Below are 5,400 nucleotides of genomic sequence, written 5' to 3'. Positions count from 1 at the left end.
ACCCACCCTTTGCACAAAGAAGTGCCCAGCAGACTTGACTAGGGCCAGCCAATGCTATTGCTGCTCCCCAGCTCAATACTCAATACTGCTCCTTTACTGGGGTTAGAGAGATGAAAGTTCATTCGTTTCTTTGTAATAAAGTTTGGAACTGACCTTTTTTTTTTAAGTTTTAAAATTATAGGTGCCTCTTCCCCTCCAACCCCCCCCCCCACTGGAAAAAATGGTTCCAACTATTTTCATGTTCTAAGGGTAACATCACCACAAACTGGACCGGATCCTTCTCTGAAGATTGGTTTAAAAGGCCTTCCAGTGGTCCACATGCAGCTGCCTCTGCCCAGAGTGGTGTGTGATAACAGGACTGACAGCAGGGCATTGTGGGTTCCCTTTCCGTCTCCCCATTGCTGCTTCCTGACAACTTCCGTTTGTTGCTCTTTACTCTGATTTTTTTCATTCGCTCCTCCCTCCCTGAGTTGAGAAGAGGTGCAGACAACTTCTAAGAAGAGTAATTACGGGAAGCAAAAAGATCATCAACAACGGAATCACGCTGGAAGTGAATATGAAAATGTATAGATTTTAAAATTCAGAGTGATATGTGCTTCTTTATTTGGTAGCAAGTCTAAGAGCTCCCACAGTGATGAGGGGAACTGATGTGTCAGGGCCTTAAGTTTCTTCAGAGTAGCAGAACCAAAAATGTGTATGTGAGAAGGAACGAGAGAATGAGAGAGAGACAGAGAGACACAGACAGACAGAAACAGAGTCAGAGAGTCTGACAGACAGATGGAGACCAACATTGACTTCAGACTTGGTTAGCATGACTACATGGACTGACAACCCCCTGTTTGAAGGACTGGCTATGAGACAGGAAAGTAGGAAGTCTGTGGTAATCATTAATTCTTCACCAGGGGATTCCAGTCTGTTCATCAGGGGCCTCAACTGACAGGGTAGGTTTTCTAATAGCAAAAAGAACAATCTATTTTCATTAAAGTCTACTGATTTAAAAGTCTTAGCTCTATCCATGGCATAATTTCAGAGAAGAATATAAAATAATGTGTAACAAAATTTCCAGGCTCTACAACCCGAGAAAGTTGTTAAGGCAGATAACAGTAAATAATAGCATACAAAGGTTTAACATGAAGCTCAGTGATTATATTTTTATGTCAAAATTTCTACTTAATAGTGTGGTGTAGGTTTGTAATTGAAAAAATTCTTAATTAGCTTAAAGTTATCTCACACATTTGAGTTTATCCATACAACAAATCCCGACCATGCACCCCATATTTTGAAATATCATTCTGTTTTATCATAATAACACTATTTAAATTAGGCAATATATTTTAATCATAATGAAGGAAAAAGATTCTTATGTAATGTATAGTGGTGTGACTGTGAAGCTGTTTTAATAAAGTAGAGGCCTGAGGAAATCTTGAGCTTGTGTGTTTGAAGAGACTTCAGGGTGAACATATTAAGATTCTGTCTCTATACAAATTACATAACTTAGTACAACAAAAAGTTATGGTTGAGTTCTGCTACTATTGCTCGTCTACATATTAGGGGCATCATACAGGTACAGGGGAGTTGATGCACATAGTTAGGAATTGTTAGAGACAGGGCTCAAAGTAAGGATAGCTTTGGAAATTGAGTTCTAGGAAAATCTTGGAGCCTTAGCATGTCTGTGTGAAACAAGTTGGAGAGAAGGTTCGTGAGGCCAGGAAGCAGATTTTTTTTTCAAAGAAAAGAACCTCTGTAGTCTTCTTAAAAGACCCCTGAGCACAAAGAAAAATTAGGATTCTAGGGAGACTGGTTTTTGGGTAAAGAGACATCTAATTGGCTGGACACAAGTTAAGATGCTGAAGTTCCCTCCTTGGGGGTTAATGGTTGTTATAGGGAGTTCAGGGAACTCTGAGGAACACTGTACTCACAGGGCCAGTCCCTGAGAACAAGAACCAATATTTCAGGAGAGCTCAGTAAGCAACATTCTGGAAGTATGAGATGTGAGGACGTGAATTCAGTCCCCGGCTGCCTTGAAAAAGCCAAGTGTGGGCACATGAGCAGTGTAACCCCAGGGTACAAAGCTGGGATGGTGATAGCGGGGTGAAGACAGCAGAACCCTCCACTTGCAGGCAACTGCCTCAATGCCAAAGTCAGTGAAAGACACAGTCTTGATGAAATAAACTGGAGCATGACAAAGCAAGACACTGAATGTCCCTCTCTCTCTTCTGTGTGCTTGCTTGAACATGTGTAATAAAGAGATTCTAATGGGCAGCACCACACACAAACATACAGACACACACATACACACACACACACACACAGACAAACACACATACACACACCAGACACACCATATATCACGTACCACACCACAGACATCCACACAGCACACACATATACCACACACACACACACACATACCACAAACACATATGTAGACACAGATGCAAACAAATAAAAAATATTAGAAAACCAACATAACTATAGCCCAGGTACATCCTCTAACTGGGAAATCCTTACTTCTGCGTTGTCATCTTCTAAACTGGGTTCAATAGCAGCAGAACGGCACTGATTCTGCTAAGTTATAGATCTCTACAGTCGGGGAGTCACGGAAACTCCTCCTCTGTCATTGTCATCATTGTTTCTGACACAGTGACACTGATCCTCTATGCATCTCTCTTTGGGTTTACTTCAACAGTCTCATTGGCATAGTGAAACTGGTGTGAAGCTTTCAGCCTCAGAAATGGAAGTCTGTCTATAAAACCCCAAAGTTCAATGGGTTTCTCAACACCTGGTACTGCCAATGTGTTGCTTATCCAACAGTCTGGAAATTTAAAAAAAAAAAAATCTCATATTCAGGAACTTACCCTGTGAATACAATGTTTCTCACAGCTCTGTGAAGTCTCTGTGATCCATCAACCCCCAAGAACTGAACTCCAGTTCCTCAATTTGTAGTCACCCAATTAGAAATTCCCAAAGCCTCAGCTTGCAAACGGGTCTCAGTGAGCACAATGCCTTAGGGCTGATCTCTCAGCCTATGGAGAATGTATCAGAGCCAGTGGGATGGGATTTTTCAGAATAGGTCTGTTTTGCCAAAGGTATCACTTTGAAATATGGTCTAAAGAGAAACTTCTGTTGATTCCTTCCTGGCCACATGGTCAAGCATGGATGGAGTGGCAGGTTTGCTGGATTCTGTTTGTGGTGAGAATTTTGCAAATATTTTGGAATCACAGGAATGTGTGACTGTCTGGTGTTGACACAGAGCCTGTTAAGTTTTTGTTTTTTCTATTTACCTCTATTAGACGACATCTAGTGTATACTGAAAGCTCTAAGTAGTTTAGGATTAGATACATGTTAATTGTTCATCAACAGCCGTGAATTTAACCTAAACACTGAGAGGTGTGTATCTACCTAGATCAGAGGCAAAGGTGAATACACAAAAATATACAACTTAGGCAGTTTCTTGGAATGAGGAGCCTTGATATGCTAATCGACAGACTGTGTGTGTGTGTGTGTGTGTGTGTGTGTGTGTGTGTGTGTGTGTGTGTGTATCTACTCTACATGTCCCAAGTGAGCCCATGGGAACATAAAATATTAAATACTGTTTTATTTATTTATTTTTTGTCTTTAAAAGATTTTCATTCATTCAAAAATACTGTGAAGGCCAAATATCCAATTCAAACAGATGGAGGAATTTCTGAGTGTTTGAACTAAGGACTGTCTTTACTGAAGCAAAGTAAGAACTCAGTCAGAGTCCTTGTGGGCCTCCCACTCATTCCCTTCCGCAGGTAGGGAATCTGGTCTTTGTTGATCATCACGCAGCTATATCTAATGTGCCCACTTCGTGTGAGTCACAAACTCTCACAGGAAAGCCGCCGCTGTACACACACCTGCAGATCTGTATTTCCCACGATTGTTCACATCCGCAAGCTGGCAATCTATGACTTGTCGTGTATAATGCTCAAAGGGAGGCATCCTCCAGACTCGGTTCCCAGTATCTACGCTGCCCTCAGTTTGTTCCACAGCCAGTACGAAAGACTCCGGTGACACTGATCCCAGGGCTATGTCCATAGTGCCTGTTAAGGTGGCGGCAGCAAGGGGTTGAAGGTGTGAGCATAAGAGAGCCTCGGCCAGGAGGAGCCCATTCCTGGCTCTGACGACATCCGCTGGCTTGTTGGCTTTGCCGCTAGGCATATTTTCACAGAGAGGGGCCAAACCCACGATATTAATGGGCAAATTGAGCTTTGTAGCAGACACAATGGCCGAGCTTATTGTTGAGGCTCCTCCCATTATCAGCCCTCCTGAGGTCCATATTTGCCGAAGCCTTGATGGAGATACCTCCACAGACACCAGGGCTGCTTCAGTTGCATTGGGCCTACCCATGTAGTGGATTTCCAAGAAGACCGGTGGTTCTTCAAACCCCTTGGCTACACTTAGCAATGAACCCATTTCTTGTTCCTCTATCCAAGACACGGCTCTGATATGGAACTCTGTTTTACTGCTGGCACTTTGGAGATTTTTTTTTTTTTTTCAATAATTTTAGCAAATCTGGTTGGTGTCATCTCATTGGCGGGAGACTCCATCAGCTGGCAGGCCAGGTTCTGCCCAGAAGCAAAGAGGACCCCTTTCCCCCAGGCCTCGAGATGACCACTTCCACGGAGCATCGCCAACACGGACACCTTTTTCTGCTTTAGGTCGTCATACTCAGAGACCGAGCACAGCTCCCTCTGCGGCAGCTTGAGCGTGTCTCCACAGGGATCCACCTCCACCGAGGGCAGCTCCAGGTCTTGACCCTTCCTGCATCCCACTGCAGCAGCAGCTCGGATATTTTGCCTTCGTTCCAGTTTTCCTGTTCATCCATCCCAGCAGATCTCTTGCGAAGGCCGACCACCACCACGCTGGGGAAGTCCTGATGCAGACCATAGAAAGTTAGGGTTTTGCCTGCCTTGAGAGGTCGTCCAGATAGGTTCAACATTTCCCTCAGCTTTTCAGGCACCAACTTATTAAAACTCTCTCCTGCACTTGTAAACTGTAGCATGTCATCATCTCGGTCTTTGGAATAAATTTCTAAACAAGGTCCTTCGTCATGTCTGCGGTGGAGAGACCCCCGGTCCCGGAGACCTCTCACTCCCAGGTGGCGGAGCATGACTCCCCTTAATACTGTTTTAAAATATAAGAAAAACAAAACAAAACAGAAGTATGAAAACCTGGGGAACAAAGTATGTCAAAAGGCCCTACTAGCTGTGGGTAGAACCACAAAAGCAAGAGTTCATCTTCATCTTTAAGAGGGAATTTAAGCGTTAAGAATGAGAAAGAAAATGGGTGTGGCTCAAAACTGGGGAGAGTCAATGTGTTTGACATGAGACTTGGGGAGATCACATTTTTGTGAGGAGGTCCTTATAGGGAAAG

General features: G+C 43.5%; 1 pseudogene across 1 annotated transcript; it reads right to left on the bottom strand.

The window, feature by feature from the left end:
• Nucleotides 1-3,701: 3,701 nt before the first annotated feature.
• On the bottom strand, nucleotides 3,702-5,137 carry LOC308420151 (cytosol aminopeptidase-like; annotated as a pseudogene). Its single transcript has one exon. The product of its transcript is annotated as a cytosol aminopeptidase-like (transcript).
• Nucleotides 5,138-5,400: the final 263 nt, after the last annotated feature.

The sequence above is a fragment of the Micromys minutus genome, assembly GCF_963924665.1.
Source record: "Micromys minutus genome assembly, chromosome: 4".
Lineage (NCBI taxonomy): Eukaryota > Metazoa > Chordata > Mammalia > Rodentia > Muridae > Micromys > Micromys minutus.
This window is presented reverse-complemented; position numbering and strand designations above follow the sequence as displayed.